Below are 18,570 nucleotides of genomic sequence, written 5' to 3' on the forward strand. Positions count from 1 at the left end.
CGTTTCGTAAAATGACGGAATTCGGCTAATTTTTACTTTTAAATACGAGTGATTTGAAAATGATATGAAATACAGATGTTACAAATGGGCCTAACAATGAGGTTTAATCGAAATTAGCTAATCGCACGATTACACAAACTTCACATTACAGCCCACTACCGATCACGTTTACGTTAAGCAATCTCGAGTTATTACTAAAGTTTAAATTATCACACGGAAAGAATAAAGTCTATTGTAAAATTTTTAGTTTCTTTATAGGTACATGTCTACAGTCTTGTTACACTTTGTAACCTCCTCCTCACATATCGACCTTAATGTCAGTGAAAAATTAAACCGCGTGTACCTAATGGAAATTTGGGAAAAGTAATCGCAACCTAAGTTAATCTGTCGGTAAAGAGGGAGGAAAGTGTTACATCGAAATGAAAGGAAAAGTGCAAATGAAACTGGTGGAAATTAGTTTTGAAAAGGGGTAAAGTTAATAAAGAAAGTAAATGTGTGGCCATTACGTTAATTCTTAACTAGCGGTAATTAGATATTTGAGATTTGGGGGAAATTACGTTCGCCAGTCCTATGAACAATTACTATAGTAACTGAAAAAGAAAGGTTATTACACATACAATTAGCACTAGAAGCGTGGCAACTGAAGGTTGACACGTGTAGTGTGAAAACTGAAAGTTTGTCAGAGGTAATAAATTTCGCTACACTCTAACTTAATTTAGCAAAAGAATTAATAAAACCCGAAAACTGAAAGTTAATTTAGTGACTGAAATTAATAGTGAGCTTTGTTTCTGAAGCACATCGAAATTCAGTAAAATACGGTTAGTCTTGGGCTACCTCAACAATCATTTCAAAAGCTACTTGAATCTACGCAATTTAGAAATGAGAGATTTAACTTTGAACTTGAATTAAATGATTATGAACAATTAACAATAGTAAAATTTAGAACGTACCAAGCTCAGCTGCAGTCACAGGTAAGCTAAAATACGGTAACAAAACTCGCACTCATAATTTGTGCTTGTGTAATCTAAATATTGTGTAATCTAAATATCTATGAATACCTTAACTGAACTTTGAAATTAAAGCAGTGAAATCGAATGATATTATTTTAATGCTGGCGTTTGAATTTCAACTACAATCGGGTTCTTTCCAGAAAAGGAAGGCACCCTGCTTGGTAATGCAATTGGGACAATGAGCAACAAAGGTTCATGCCACGTTGCTGTAATTTAGTGAGAAAAATTTAACAGTTTGAAAAGCTTAGGTCTGCCATACAGTTCCAAAACTTTTACGTGCTACCAGTCTTCCTTGTTGGTTGATTGAAGGTTTGAAGTCGTCGATCGAGGAGGTGGCGACAGTCACTCATTGTCGGCCGTCGCTGTTGCAGAAGCTGGATGTTGGCGCGCCTTCTTCTCGACACGGTCTCCAGGCGAAACGGGCTCTTGATGTGCGTCAGCTAATGCTTCCCGTCCGCGACACCGTGACAGAAACTCTCATAGCAAGTCGAGCGCAATTACATGCTGGCAAACCCCGAAAGTGCGGCAACTCGCGGGAGCGTCACACAACACACCTGCTCCACTGCCCTCCTCAATCCAGACTCTGCTCTGCCCGCGCTCCACGCGGCCGAGTTCACACTACCAAAGATCCTAAACACTTTGGTTCTCCACACGACTTATCGATGCATTCGTTCGATAGCATAGTTTTCCCTAGGCAAGACCCAGCGTAAAAATACAAATAGTATTTACAAAACAAACCACTTATACATCGACATAAATGCATGTATATACAAATAGTTAAACAATTACAATATACAAAGACACAGAAACGTCGTATCTTCAGGTAACAAAATAAGAAACAAAATTTATAGTACAATAGATGGAAATAGGAGGATATGCATTTCCGGCGTTACACGTGCCCCACATTGTCTGAGGAGGTTCGTGTAACCTAAACAGACTCATAAAATGTCCCCAAAGGAAAAAAAAACCATCGGAAATGCATGTGCTCAAAACATCAAGAAATTTTAGCATTAGGCTGATTAACCATAAACCAATTTTTAGACCATAATAATTGAGCGGAGTCACTCCTAATCTTATTCCACTCTATCATCTTACACAAAAGAAAACCGGTTGACAACATATTATAATTCATAGAAAACATAGAAGATGGTTTAGCTATTCTAAAATCATGAGAATTCCTAACAATATCAAGAAATGGAATTCTATATACAAAATTAACCAGAGTACATGGTCATTAAAAACAGGTATTAATATTCTCGTCATGAGAGTCCACTTAACGCTAAACAAGAAAATAATATACAGCAGATCGACAAAAACATAAATATTGACAACAGAATTGTTTCACTTAGGCTGTCCGGGAGGAAAAACAACTTCGCCTTCCGTACCCGCAAGTACAAAGAATGCCGACAGCGGCACAAGAGCCGACAGCGGTACAAGAACCGACAGCGGATCCGCCTCGCCAGTATTGTTGCGCCCGCCTGTGCGGCACGCTTCATCTCACTCGCCCTTGTAACGGCTTTTCCAGAACGTCCGTTTCACTTAATTCTTTCGAAAAAACTCACTCCCGAGTAATCTCAAGGAGTCCATTAACACTATCACAGTGGATAACTCGACACTGTCCATCATCACACGCATGTACTAGCCTGAAACTTAAAACAGCGTCTAAGTACATCAGCAATGACTAGTAAATCACATGTTTATGAAATCTTACAGCTAGTTACAAAATCATATTTACATTCCTTAATCTACTGTGACTCAGCTGAAAACTTAAGCTACCAGCTGGGATTTTTCAATTGGTTACTAAACAGCTACTCTTAAATTATTTAATCAAAATCACTAGTTGACGAGTTACAGGAAAAGGTTTCGGTATTGGAGGCGGAGCTACAGACTAAGCCTCAGGACAAACGTGTTGAAATTAAAACTGTATGTCAACAGAGGCTGAAAAAGGCGCCAGATAAGAAGGATTTAGGATCAAAGCCAGATGGTTTTTTTCTGGAATGACCTGGATATAGACGAGGATTTATTGTGGGAAAATAAAGAAACAGTCGAGGACAAGTGTAGACAGATAGTATTGTCGGTTAATATGCACGGCCTGCAACTAAACGTGTTGATTGATACCGGTGCAGCATTGAGTGCTGTATCTTGGGAAATGTTTGAGTTACTGAAAGACAGACCTGGTATCGTAGTTATGCCAGTAACAGGAGTGAATATTATCGGTGCTACTGGGAAGGCCAGTAAACCGGTCACAAAACAGATTTTTGTCAACTTCGAGATATGTGGGGCAAGATTTGAACAAGAGTTTGTCGTCGTGCCAGACTTAACCACGGTAGTAATTATCAGGTTAGATTGGCTATTAAAGTGCCGTGCAGTGATAAATCGCGAAAGCAAAACTTTGACATGTACGTCACAAGATAAAACAATAGTAGTTCGTTTTGATTAGGCAGGAGATGGTGTGCATTGGCAATACCAGCCTATACACATTGTTAACTTGCCGGATGCAATTCACGTAGGTATGAATTTGAACTACTGTAACGTTAGGAATCTCGGCATTGACAATGTGTGTAGAAAGTGAATTGGAAACTATTGTAGACGGTGTGTCAAACGTAACACACGAACAAAGACGAGGCCTGTATGAAGTAATAATGAGAAATAAGAGTGTGTTTTCAGACAAACCGGGACTTGTGGAAAGATATAAATGCAAGTAGCATGTAATTCCGCACGAACCATTCTTCGTGAGACCGTATGCTATACCGCTGTCCAAAAAGGAAGCAGTGTAACGGGAGATAGATAAGATGATCGAATGGGGAGTGATTGAAAGAAGTACGAGTCCATAAAATAACGGTTTGGTCATTGTAGCAAAACGGGATGGTAGTGTGCGTATTGTGATTGACGCACGCACGCTGAATAGGGTCGTTCAACGAGAAACAGACAGACCAGAGAGTATGGAGGAGATTTAGCAACGCTTTCATGACGTGAAGTTCATGACTAGCCTCGATCTGATGGATAGTTACTGGCTAATAGAACTAGAAGAAGAATCTAGGCCATACACCGCCTTCCTGTTTGCGGGCAGGTGTTATCAGTATAGAGTACTGCCGTTTGGACTTACTATATCTGTGTCCGTATTCATCAGGGCCCTAGATAAAGGGCTAGGGCCGGCTTTGAGTTCAAGATTAACTGTATACGTTGACGACCTATTTTTGGCCAATGCCACTTGGCATGACCATTGTGACCTGTTAGATGAAGTTTGTAGAGCATTGCGCCAAGGCAGAATGACTCTAAAGCTAAAGAAATGCGAATTTGTGAAGCAGGAACTGAAATTTTTAGGGCATGTAATTACCACTGCTGGTATTACGAAAGACCCAGAGAAACTAGAGGCAACAAGGAATCGTCCTCCACCCAAGTCTAGGAAACAGTTAAAAAGTTTTCTAGGGCTCAAAGGATTTTACCGTAAATTTGTAAAAGGACACGTGTTTAATGACGAAAATTTGAATAACCTCTTACGTAAAAATGTTCCGTTTGTGTGGACTGACGGATGTCAGGCCGCTTTCGAGAAATTAAAAGACAAGTTGTTAAGATCTAACATACTATTTCATCGTGATTTATCCCTACCCTTCCATCTGGGAACGGATTCGTCGAATTACGGGGTGGGGGTAGAACTGTTCCAAGAAGTTGGTAAAGGAGAGGATTAAGAACACCGGGCGATAGCGTTCGATAGTCGAACTTTATCAAAAAGTGAGCGAAACTACGCGATTTCTGAGAAGGAGTGTCTCGCTATCGTGTGCGGATTCAGGAAGTTCAAGGGTTACCTGTGGGACCGTAAGGTGATTATTCATACGGACCATAAGGCGCCCACTTATCTGAAGGATTGTAAACTACTTCACGAAAGGCTGACTAGGTGGTCGCTGTATTTACAGCAATTCAACTATGACATCTGTTACGTAAAAGGGACCGACAATTGCGTACCAGATGCGCTGTCGCGGATGCCCGAGTCTAATAAAGATGTATTGAAAGATGAGTCAGATGGAGTGGTCAAATTATACTATTATAAAGAAGTTGAGGGATGTAAATTAGTAGTGAACATCTGTAAGAATCTACGTCGCCATCAGAACGAGGACGGTTGTTTAAGTATGGTGAAAACCCGATATGACGAAAGGAGTCCAGAAGGAGAGAAATTAAGAAAGTATTACAAGACATACGATCATATCTTGTACATATGTAAGGGTGAAGATAGTAATATTTGGCAGGTATACTGGCCCACCAAATAAGTCACGGAAATAATAGACTACTACCATTTGGCATATGGTCACTGTGGACCAAAGAAATGTACGGAAAAGCTGAGTGAAGTAGTGCATTTTAACAACATGTTAAAACGCGTTACTGACAGAGTGAAAACTTGCGATTTATGTCAGAAGGTGAAGATTACCAACTGTACAAGTCGTGGTCCTATGCAAAGTATAAGGCCTAACGACACCTCTGAATTACTGTGCGTGGACTTGTATGGACCTTTGCCCAAATCATCAGGAAACTTTGCCTACATTTTAGTAGTGCTAGAAGCTTTTTCCAAGTTCATCGAACTATACCCGATTAGGAAAGCTACAGCCAAAGCGGTTTAGCGCAAGCTTGTGAACGATTATTTTGTTCATATTGGTAAGCCCAAGGCGATTCTATCAGACAATGGGGCACAATTTATTTCTAAGTTGTGGAATGAAGGCATGGCAAGTAATGAGGTCGAAGTGATCCATACTTCAGCTTACTGTCCGGCTGAAATCCCGCTGCGAGGTATATGCGCGAGCTAGACCGACTTTGTCGTACATATTGCCACCAAAACCATAGGGCATTGGGCAAATATGAAGCATAATTTGAGAGAATTATGAATACCTTGAGACATGAGTCTACGGGATTTTCTCCAGAGGAAATCCTGTTAGATGACAGAAGTAAAACTTTAGTGGAAGAGATAATCAAATTCCCTCCACGGATTGACATTAGTATTGGTGTGAGAAAAGATCGTTTGCGAGAAATAATGAAGCTAAAATCCGTTGCTCGCATACGTCGTCATGACGCTAAAGCGCGTTTTGCTAAGTTTGCAATCGGAGACTTAGTACTTGTAAAAGCTCATAAGAAATCGAGCGAGATAGACAATGAAATCTCCAAAGTTAAGTTTATTTATAATGGACCATGTAAAGTCATTGGTATACCTCACACAAATGCTTATTGCTTAGAGTATCCAAGCTCTGGAAAACTAGTAGGTATACGGAACATTGTAGACATGAAATTGTACCATCCTAGGATTGATTAATACTACAGAATGGGTAATTTGTACAGTATGTAACTATAGAGTGTAAGATTTAAGGATGTGCCATGTTGCGATGCTTTTTCCTGACCTAGAGGTCGTAAAAGAAGTTGTCATTAATAAGTAATTAATTTTGATTAGATGATTTAAGAGCAGCTGATTAGTAACCAATTGAAAAATCCAAGCTGATAGTTTAAGTTTTCAGCTGAGCCACAGTAGATTAAGGAATGTAAATATGATTTTGTAACTAGCTGTAAGATTTCATAAACATGTGATTTACTAGTCATTGCCGAAGTACTTTGACGCTGTTTTAAGTTTCAGGCTAGTACATGCGTGTGATGATGGACAGTGTCGAGTTATTCACTGTGATAGTGTTAATGGACTCCTTGAGATTACTCGGGAGTGAGTTTTTCCGAAAGAATTAAGTGAAACGGACGTTCTGGAAAAGCCGTTACAAGGGCGAGTGAGATGAAGCGTGCCGCACAGGCGGGCGCAACAATACTGGCGAGGCGGATCCGCTGTCGGTTCTTGTACCGCTGTCGGCACTTGTGCCGCTGTCGGCATTCTTTGTACTTGCGGGTACGGAAGGCGAAGTTGTTTTTCCTCCCGGACAGCCTAAGTGAAACAATTCTGTTGTCAATATTTATCTTTTTGTCGATCTGTTGTATATTATTTTCTTGTTTAGCGTTAAGTGGACTCTCATGACGAGAATATTAATTATGAAAAGGTTATATAAAATGTGTATTCTATGTATTATTAATTTACGTATTTTGATATACCTGTTTTTAATGACCATGTACTCTGGTTAATTTTGTACATAGAATTCCATTTCTTGATATTGTTAGGAATTCTGATGATTTTAGAATAGCTAAACCATTTTCTATGTTTTCTATGAATTATGATATGTTGTCAACCTGTTTTCTTTAGTGTAAGATGATAGAGTGGAATAAGATTAGGAGTGACTCCGCTCAATTATTATGGTCTAAAAATTGGTTTATGGTTAATCAGCCTAATGCTAAAATTTCTTGATGTTTTGAGCATATGCATTTCCGCTAGTTTTTTTTTCCTTTGGGGACATTTTATGAGTCTGTTTAGGCTACACGAACCTCCTCAGACAATGTGGGGCACGTGTAACGCCGGAAATGCATATCCTCCTATTTCCATCTATTGTACTATAAATTTTGTTCCTTATTTTGTTACCTGAAGATATGAGGTTTCTGTGTCTTTGTATATTGTAATTGTTTAACTATTTGTATATACATGCATTTATGTCGATGTATAAGTGGTTTGTTTTGTAAATACTATTTGTATTTTTACGCTGGGTCGTGCCTAGGGAAAACTATGCTATCGAACGAATGCATCGATAAGTCGTGTGGAGAACCAAAGTGTTTAGGATCTTTGGTAGTGTGAACTCGGCCGCGTGGAGCGCGGGCAGAGCAGAGTCTGGATTGAGGAGGGCAGTGGAGCAGGTGTGTTGTGTGACGCTCCCGCGAGTTGCCGCACTTTCGGGGTTTGCCAGCATGTAATTGCGCTCGACTTGCTATGAGAGTTTCTGTCACGGTGTCGCGGACGGGAAGCATTAGCTGACGCACATCAAGAGCCCGTTTCGCCTGGAGACCGTGTCGAGAAGAAGGCGCGCCAACATCCAGCTTCTGCAACAGCGACGGCCGACAATGAGTGACTGTCGCCACCTCCTCGATCGACGACTTCAAACCTTCAATCAACCAACAAGGAAGACTGGTAGCACGTAAAAGTTTTGGAACTGTATGGCAGACCTAAGCTTCTCAAACTGTTAAATTTTTCTCACTCAATTACAGCAACGTAGCATGAACGTTTGTTGCTCATTGTCCCAATTGCATTACCAAGCAGGGTGCCTTCCTTTTCTGGAATGAACCCGAGTGTCGTTGAAATTCAAACGCTACCACTAAAATAATATCATTCGATTTCACTGCTTTAATTTCAAAGTTCAGTTAAGGTATTCATAGATATTTAGATTACACAATATTTAGATTACACAAGCACAAATTATGAGTGCGAGTTTTGTTACCGTATTTTAGCTTACCTGTGACTGCAGCTGAGCTTGGTACGTTCTAAATTTTACTATTGTTAATTGTTCATAATCATTTAATTCAAGTTCAAAGTTAAATCTCTTATTTCTAAATTGCGTAGATTCAAGTAGCTTTTGAAATGATTGCTGAGGTAGCCCAAGACTAACCGTATTTTACTGAATTTCGATGTGCTTCAGAAACAAAGCTCACTATTAATTTCAGTCACTAAATTAACTTTCAGTTTTCGGGTTTTATTAATTCTTTTGCTAAATTAAGTTAGAGTGTAGCGAAATTTATTACTTCTGACAAACTTTCAGTTTTTCACACTACACGTATCAACCTTCAGTTGCCACGCTTCTAGTGCTAATTGTATGTGTAATAACCTTTCTTTTTCAGTTACTATAGTAATTGTCCATAGGACTGGCGAACGTAATTTCCCCCAAATCTCAAATATCTAATTACCGCTAGTTAAGAATTAACGTAATGGCCACACATTTACTTTCTTTATTAACTTTACCCCTTTTTAAAACTAATTTCCACCAGTTTCATTTGCACTTTTCCTTTCATTTCGATGTAACACTTTCCTCCCTCTTTACCGACAGATTAACTTAGGTTGCGATTACTTTTCCCAAATTTCCATTAGGTACACGCAGTTTAATTTTTCACTGACATTAAGGTCGGTAAGGGAGGAGGAGGTTACAAAGTGTAACAAGACTGTAGACATGTACCTCTAAAGAAACTAAAAATTTTACAGTAGACTTTATTCTTTCCGTGTGATAATTTAAACTTTAGTAATAACTCGAGATTGCTAAACGTAAACGTGATCGGTAGTGAGCTGTAATGTGAAGTTTGTGTAATCGTGTGATTAGCTAATTTCGATTAAACCTCATTGTTAGGCCCATTTGTAACATCTGTATTTCATATCATTATCAAATCACTCGTATTTAAAAGTAAAAATTAGCCGAATTCCGTCATTTTACGAAACGATCCACACTACAGTGACACCTTTTGAGGTCGTAATCTGAACTTTGCTGTATGTTCAACAACATGGAGTTACCATATCGTAGCCTTAGGATTCTATTTCTTCTCGATTTGTGAATAGCACAGTTTTCTATTAATAAATACGTAAGCAAGTCGCCACAATCTGAAATCTTATCAGTATTCCACAAAATATTTGTGTATGTATTTTCAGAGAGTACTTCATTACAGAAAATCACGTCAATTGCAAATAGCCTGAGGTCACTATTAATGTTGTGTACCAGGTCTTCAGTATACAACGCGAACAACAAGAGTCTATACATACTGGGGCACATGTTACTTCTACGCTGGTGAAAGAGTCTCCGTCAAAATTATTCTGCATCCTCCCTACCAAGAAATCCACAAATCACTCAATACCTTACGATAGTGATGTGTTATTCTGAGTCAAATGCTTACCGGAAATCAGGAATTACTGTATTAACCGGGCTGCCTTAATCTATGACTTTCACGATGCAATGTGAGAAGAGGACGACATAGGTTTCAGGTGGTCAGTGCCTTTGAAATCCATGTCGACTCTCATGGATGTGATCGTTTTGTTCGAGACATGTTCAGAACATATTCTAATGTTCTACGCCACATGGGTGTACAGGATATTCGATGTTAGTTTTTTGGTTGGTTTCAGCTACCCTTCTTGTAGTCGAGTGTTACCTGTGCTTGCTCCCTACCACAGGCCACGGTTTCTTGTTCAAGGTATCTACGGTGTATTAAGTGTAAAAGAAGAGTAAACCCAGCCCAGAACACAGTGTAGAACGTGATAGGAATTACATCGGCCCATGAAGCTTCGCTGAGTTTTAAAAGTATCAGCTGATTCTAAAAACTACATGTATATACAAATAGTAAAACAATTACAATATACAAAGACACAGAGACGTCATATCTTCAGGTAACAAAATTAGGAAAAAAATTATAGTACAATAGATGGAAATAGGAGGATACGCATTTCCGGCGTTACAACACTACAATTCCACTGCAACTGTAACGTAACATGCTACTACAGAAGAGTAACAAAAATTGCTGGATGGGTTGTGATTGTGTGAAAATGTCAAGAACGCCTAGGAGAGAGTCGATGTGACGATTTGGCAGTGGTACCCTGGTGAGATGTGTCATCGCACTGAACTACCGTAAGTGCTCAAACGATGGCTGTTGATCGGCACTTTCCATTCTTCTCATCAGATTTTTCTTTTAGTAGATCACTATATTTATCCTTGTGCTTGTCTACTATTTTCAGCTTCGCTTAATCGATATAAGCACCGTGAGCAACCTTTTTGCATGGTCGCTGCATTTGAATCCTCATCCTTGGGGAGTCTGTTGTGACCTATGGGAAGGCTACGGCTGTTGGAAGGTATGAAGCTAGCCGTGTTTAGAAAGACATTCGCGAAACTAGCTATTCTTCTAATTCCGCTGTTCTGATGTGGAGGAGTCCTCTTCTGTGGACCGCTTTGGGAGGAAGACTACCTTTGTCTACTGGCGATCTGTGCTAGTTTGGAGATCCTACAGTCAAGAAAAAATTGCATTTCATTTACGTGCCATGGTGAAGTTTAGGTAGTCTTCCTCCCATAGCGGTCCACAGAAGACGACTCCTCCACATCAGAACGTCGGAATTAGAAGAATAGCTAGTATCGCGAATGTCTTTGTAAACACGGCTAGCTTTGGAAGAAACAGCTGTGTGGTAACCAATATTTTTATGCAAGATGGAGCTAAATGCAGGAAATTGTTTTCTCCAGAGTTTTTACAGATGCATGGCCTGCCAGATCACCTGAATCCACGTGACTTTCGAGTCTGGTATGAATTTCGAGTCTGGGAATATCTAACAGAATGTGTTTACCAGGGACACGTTCGGTCTCCACCTGATATGAAGTACAGTATGCAGGAAAGCAGAGTCCACAGGAACTGCTGCGAGCAACTGTTGATCACGTCGTTTTAGGGATGCTGAATCTCGTCGACGTCTCCGGTCTTCATACTGAACGAACTATGTAAGCGACGATTAATAATGAAATCAACATTAAGGCTTTCTCACCTGCTTGACCCTTTCAGTCTACGTCCCGATCCTAATCCTCTACATATGAAAAATTTCTTTACGCCTTTCTCACATTCACAGCGCCGAATTTGCTCCTGGTGGCTAAACTAGAACCAATTCTTTGCAGCATAAGTGGGTCCCGTATTGACCCTTTAGCATGTCTACCGAGTTCCGCTGCCATACGATAATTACAGCCCACATGGACCTCTGTGCGGAGTTGCACACATCAAAAGAAGTTCTGCGTCAGCGCGGTTGCGAGAGACCTAGAACCTGTGCAGAAAATTTGAATAGAGATAAACGTGAACATCATTTCCGCCCTTTTTATTGCTCATGAAAACCACACATTTCATGTTGTTCCACCTTGCTGCGAGACCTTCAGAGGTGGTGGTCCAGACTGCTGTACACACCGGTACCTCTAATACCCAGTAGCACGTCCTCTTGCTTTGAAGCATGCCAGTATTCATCGTAGCATCCTATCCACAAGTTCAAGGCACTGTACTTGCAGATAGTCCCTCTCCTCAAAGGTGATTCGGCGTAGGACCCTCAGAGTGGTTGGTGAGTGACGTCGTCCGCAACAGCCCTTCCCAATCTATCGCAGGCATGTTCGACAGGGTTAACGTCTGGAGAACATGCTGACCACTGTAGTCGAGCGATGTCGTTATCCTGAAGGAAGTCATTCACAAGATCACCACAATGGGAGCGCGGATTGTCGTCCATGAAGACGAATGCATCGCCAATGTGTAACCGATATGGTTGTATTACCGGTCGGAGGGTGGCATTCACGTATCATAGAGTCCTTACGGTGCCTCCTATGATTGCCAATGGCATACGTCGGCCACACATAATGCCACCCCAAAACAGCAGGGAACCTCCAACTTGCTGCACTAGGTGGACAGTGTGTCAAACTCGTTGAGCCTGACCAGGTAGCCTCCAAAAAAGGTCTACGATAATTGTCTTGTTGAAGGCACATGCGACACTTATCGGTGAAGAGAACGTGATGCCAATCCTGAACAGTCCATTCGGCATGTTGTTGAGCCATCTGTACCGCGCTGCATGGTGACGTGGTTGCAAAGATGGACCCCGCCAAGGACGTCAAGAGTGAAGTAGCGCATCATGCGGCCTATTGCGAGCATTTTGAGTCGTAACACGACGTCCTGTAGCTCCACGAGAAGCATTATTCAACATGGTGGCTTTGCTCTCTGGGTTCCTCCGAGCTGAAATCCGTAGGTAGCGGTCATCCACTGCAGGAGGAGCCCTTAGGCGGCCTGAGCGATGCATGTCATCGACTGTTCCTGTCTCTCTGTGTCTCCTCCATATACGAACAAAGTCGCTCTCGTTCACTCCGAGACGCCTGAACACTTCCTTTGTTGAGATCCCTTCCTGGCACAAAGTAACACTGCGCACGCAATCGAACCGCGGCATAGACCGTCTGGGCGTGGATGAACAACAGAGAACACGAGCCGTGTACCTCCGTCCTGGTGGAATGACTGGAAGTGATCGGCTGTCGAACCCTTTCCGTATAATATGCCTGCCTCATGCAAGGTTGTTTACATCTTTGAGAGGGTTTAGTGACATCTCTGAACAATCAGAGGGCTGTGTCTGTGATAAAATATCCACAGCCAACGTTTATCTTCAGGAGTTCAGGGAATCGAACCCGGGCCCCTTTGCACGGCATTCCGCCGCGCTGCCCACTCAGCTTTCGAGGCGTACGGTGAGGAAGTGAAATCCCAGAACCTTGGAGTTAATTAGCTGAAAAGTAGTCTGAAACTATTATAAACCGGTATGTGCTTATTTCATGCAGATGACGCGTGTGTCGAAAGCAACCATGTCACGCAGTAACCATAATGATGTTAATCGACATAGTTAAAACGAACCCCCCACACATCACGTTATAGTGGCAATGTCATGTCTTCCTATCTACACCATGGACGAAAATATACTCCGTCAGAGTCAGATCGCCACTTTCCCGGCAGGACGTTGGGACACCCAACACGTCGTATTCATAGTCATTCAGAGGTGTTATTACGAATAGCTCTAATGACATACAGAAAATTCGTGGTAGGTTTCATGTTTGGCGATTCCACCATAGGCCGACCAAAGAATTTGAAAAACATCTAAAGTACGACGACTGCGAAAAATCATTTCTAATTAAATCTTGGTCCAAAGAGCAACAACAGAATCAAAGAAAAGAGGTATTTAATCCCGCCACCTATCAGAGTGAGTCTGGCACCTTGCGAGTTTACTTTGAGAAATGTTTAAATAAGACGCAGTGCTGTGACCAAGAAATGGCACCCACGGATGCTCAAAATATTTGAAAGGGAAAGTTACCTCTTAATTTCTAAGGCTGAATAACAAGTGCCCTGCACAGTGCTCTGTACAGGTTCTCTCCGCAATTCTTACGATCGACTTGTTGAGAGATGATCGGCGCAGTGCCGAAAACAAGAGTCGTACGACGCCGATCGTTGGCACTTAAGCAAACACAACTGTAGGCACTGGCGCGGTGAATCGTGTGAACTGCATGGTCCAGCACTGCGAGAAAACTCGTGCAGTGAATGGCCAGAAACCACTAAAACAGAAAGGAACAATAGGAGACAATATAACAGGAGGCAACATAGTAATAATAGGAGCAATAGGGACTACACCCATGTTGTAACAATTAGGAGAGCGATCAGAACCAAGGGCAGCGTGAACGCTCTGATCGACCGTTATAGGAAATCTGACTCAAAACAGGCAAAGTAGTCCCTATGTTCTCCCTATGTGACGCGTGCAAACGTAGACGTTAGCATGTTACTATGTAACGACGTAACTGATATGAACGATGACTAGCAAACCATCAATAAAACATGTTATCAAGTAGATCTCACGGTAAAGCAATCGACCATCACACTAGAAACTAAAGAAGTGCAAACTTCGGCACTTACTGATTGAGGTACTGAAATGACATTGATTACCACCGAATTATTTAATCGGATTTCATCGTGCAATATAGTGTCAGGCTGTTAAGCTGCAACACCGCTAGAGGAACAGATAGCGCTTCACACCTTCCTACTGTCGATGACCCTGATAAGGATTGTATACTTGACATCGCTAACTTTGATAGGAAGAACACAGTTATTGACGTCTTTGGCGGAAACTTTGTTTTGCGTTTAGAGCGTCGAACCTTGAAGCTTAATCAGCCGCGAGGGATTAGCCGAGGGGTCTAGCCGCTGCAGTAATGGACTGTGCGGCTAGTCCCGGCGGAGGTTCGAGTCCTCCCTCGGGCATGGGTGTGTGTGTTTGTCTTTAGGATAATTTAGGTTAGTTAGTGTGTAAGCTTAGGGACTGATGACCTTAGCAGTTAAGTCCCATAAGATTTCACACACATCTGAACATTTGCTTTGGATAATTTTCTTGCTTCAGCCGAAGGCCGCGGCCGGTTCTGTTCCGAGGTACGAGCACAGTTTGTGGGTACCAAATACGGAACCCTGCAATGTAGCATCCTAAGTCCTTGTGGTTCCACAAACAAAATAACTGCCGCTGAAAAGATGTCTCTTGAGTCGCGTCATATGGACGACCAGTAGCCAGCGGATTTGCAACGTATTTGAGCGAATACAACAACAGAAGAAAAGTCGACAATGATCAATTGCAATGAGTGTAGGCTAGATATTATACCGCGTGAGTCCTTTTATCTGCCGCCTTAATCCATCCCCTAGGCGAAAAGACCTGCCTTCTTCAAGAGAAGCAGTAAAGCGCTACGTTAGGGAATCACAAATTCACGTGACTTGTATTATAAGTTATGTTTTCTGTGTACATCTGTTTCTATTAGTGAGTACTACTTTGTCATTTTACTCGTAGGACTGTAACACAATTACGATATTATCTATAATTCTCGTATCTATTTTCTGTTTTTACCTAATGTGACTTCTGTATAGCTATGCTCTTTGATGGAACATCGATTTACATGTTTTATTCCTTATTTATGCTAATTTATGTAATCTGTGAATATAATTTCACAAGAAATGTGCTGTAAAGGAATGTAAAAGCAAAAAATTTAAATGTAATATTGGCTCATGCATAGGGAAAGTAGGTTTGTAATCGAGTAAAACCCTAAAAAACTAATAATCATTATCATCATTATCATCGAGTAAAAGTTAGAGGTAAGTGCGTCCGCAACGGACTGGCTAGGCCGGAATACAAAATGTGGACCTGGCGATCGAATTGCAAGGCTGGCATGAGTCTTTCGGTGGCTGGTAGGTAAAGGGTTAGAATCTCGTGAACGGAAAGAGACGAGAAGAACTGCAGGATTACGGGGTTGGTTTGGGTTGTTTGGGGGAAGAGACCAAACTGAGAGGTCATCGGTCTCATAGGATTAGGGAAGGAAGTCGGCTGTGCCCTTTCGAAGGAACCATCCTGAGGTTTGACTGGAGCGACTTAGGGAATAGCCTAAATCAGAATGGTCGCGGGATTGAACCGTCGTCCTCCCGAATGCGAGTCCAGTGGGCTAACCACTGCACCACCTCGCCCAGTACGTACGACCTGTCAAACAAACAATTTTTTAAGATAAAACATCGATGTTTTTCCTGCACAACACGTTGCATGTATATCACAATGAGCCACGTCTGGATCAGATCGACCTTCGTGCAGACAACACCACCTGCCACTTAATGTTTGTGTTGTCAAGCTGTCCTCCCTATTCATTGGCAAACTATATAGACAATCATTATGTAATTTGGTGATACTACAATGCCGGATGCACTCTCGTTGTGGGATTTAAAGATGTCCCTACAGCTACCAGACAAATATCGTTTCGAAGATACAATTCCTCAGTAACAAGCTGATCGAATATTCCAATACCTGGCTTCGTGTTAAATCAGAAAGCAATTACTGTAAACTTGTTGTTAAATGATGAATTAAAGTTTAAAAATCCTGCAGTTCAACTTTTAAATCACATTTGCCATAACTATTGGAAATCGTACTTAAGTAATATGAAACTACCGACAAAGAAAAGGAAATAATAAGTTAATGTACTTATAATACAACATGCACACTAGGGCAAATGTATGAACTATGTTTGTCTATCTTTATGTTTATTTTTGTAACATATGTATAGTTTTGTGCATTTCTATAAAAAAATTAAAAAGAAAAACTTTCTTTCCTGCAAACTCTGTAATATGACGATGATGTACCTATTTATAATTATATTCAAAGACTTAACTTTTCAGGACAATAAATTTCATGATTAATCATGTATTACACATACACAGAATATATCTTCTATCATGATATATGAAACAGTATTTCAAAAAAAACTATTTTGTTTGAAATTACAATAAACTAAATGGAAGCTGTATGTTTACATACCTTCAAAAGTTTTTGTTACAAGACGTGTTCATTGCGAGTTACAATCTCAGGCCATGTTGCTATATTAATAAATAAAATGTAAAATGTTGTATAGAGGTTTGTCGGAAATGAAGCATTTACAATTAAAAAGTACCATGTGTAACGTTAGGCTGTGCGCTGAGATGCCTAGTTACCGGTGCTCCTGTCACGTTAGCTCTATCAGCCCCCCCCCCCCTTGTCACCCCTCCCCTCTTCTTTTGTAATTCCCGTCGTGTTTCATGTATTGTAAAGCATCACCCATAGGGAATCTCGAGTGCTGCAGTTTTGCTGTTGTTGGCATGCACACGCTACAACAGAAATAAACTGTAGTAAAGTAAATAGCAAAACTTACCTATGATGCATTGGTAATAAGATCGTTTGAAGGCTATTGTTAGAACATAAAAATGTTTCGGATACAAATATAGTACACTTCCATAGTGGCTGCAATGTTTAAAGATCACCCACGAAAGTATCTAACTTTAATCGTGAAAAGAGAATAATTAATGCTCTGATTTTGTGACAACTATTTAAGAGCCATCTAGTGGCTGTAGCACGCCGTACAGGTTTTATCTTCGCAACACAGCCGTCCAGTTACTCCAATGTACGGTGGATCATCAATGAATCGAACATGTCAAGCAAATTTAAATGAGTATTTTACTATACAGTGTGACTCTTGCGACTTATCAATCATCTGTGAGCACTATTCATAGGTGCATGACCATGTGTCCAAGGTGCTTTTGTATTGTAAACGTTTTATTTCTGATAGACCTTTGGATAATGTGCCTGAGGTTCTAACTCACAATGAACTCGTTCTGTAACAAACATTTTTGAGGGTATGGAAATGTACTGTTTCCATTTCCGTTTCCTGCAATGTCGAAGAAAACACTTTTCTCTCAAGTGTTAGGTATAAATCATAATAGGAGTTATATTCCATGTACAGCGAAGATCCAAAGAAACTGGTATACCTGCCTAATATCGTCTAGGGGATTCGCCAGCACGCAGAAGTGTCACAACACGACGTGGCATGGATTCGAATAATGTCTGAAGTAGTGCTGGAGGAAACTGACCCCACGAATCCAGCAGGGCTATCTATAAATCCGTAAGCGTATGAGAGGGTGGATTTCAATTCCGAACATCACGTTGTAAGACATCCCAGATATGCTCAATGACATTCATACCTGGGGAGTTTTGTGGCCGGCAGAAGTGTTTAAACTGAGAAGAGAGTCCCTGGAGCCACTCTGTAGCAATTCTGGACGTGTGGGCTGTCGCATTGTCCCGCTGCAATTGCCGAAGTCCGTCGGAACGCACAATGAACACGAATGGATGCAGGTGATCAGACAGGATGCTTACGTACGTGTCACCAGTAATAGTCGTACCTAGTCGTATCAGGGGTCCCATATCACTCCAACTGCACACGCCCCACACCGTTGCAGAGCCTCCACCAGGCTGAACAGTCCACTAGTGACACGCAGGGTCCGTGGATTCATGAGACTGAGACCATACCCGTACATGCCCATCCATCGATGCAACTGGAAACGAGAATCGTCCGACCATGGAACATGTTTCCAGTCATCAGAATGTCGGTGTTGACGGGCCCAGCCTAGGCATAAAGCTTTGTATCGTGTAGTCATCCAGGGTACATGAATGGGCCTTTGGCTCCGAAACCCCATATCGATGATGTTTCGTTGAATGGTTCGTACGGTGTCGCTTGTCGATGGCCCAGATTGAAATCTGCAGCAATTTGCGGAAGGGCTCCACTTCTGTTTCGTTGAACGATTCACTTCAGTCGTCGTTGGTCCCCTTCTCGCA

The sequence above is a fragment of the Schistocerca americana genome, chromosome 5 (assembly GCF_021461395.2).
Source record: "Schistocerca americana isolate TAMUIC-IGC-003095 chromosome 5, iqSchAmer2.1, whole genome shotgun sequence".
Taxonomy (NCBI): Eukaryota; Metazoa; Arthropoda; class Insecta; order Orthoptera; family Acrididae; genus Schistocerca; species Schistocerca americana.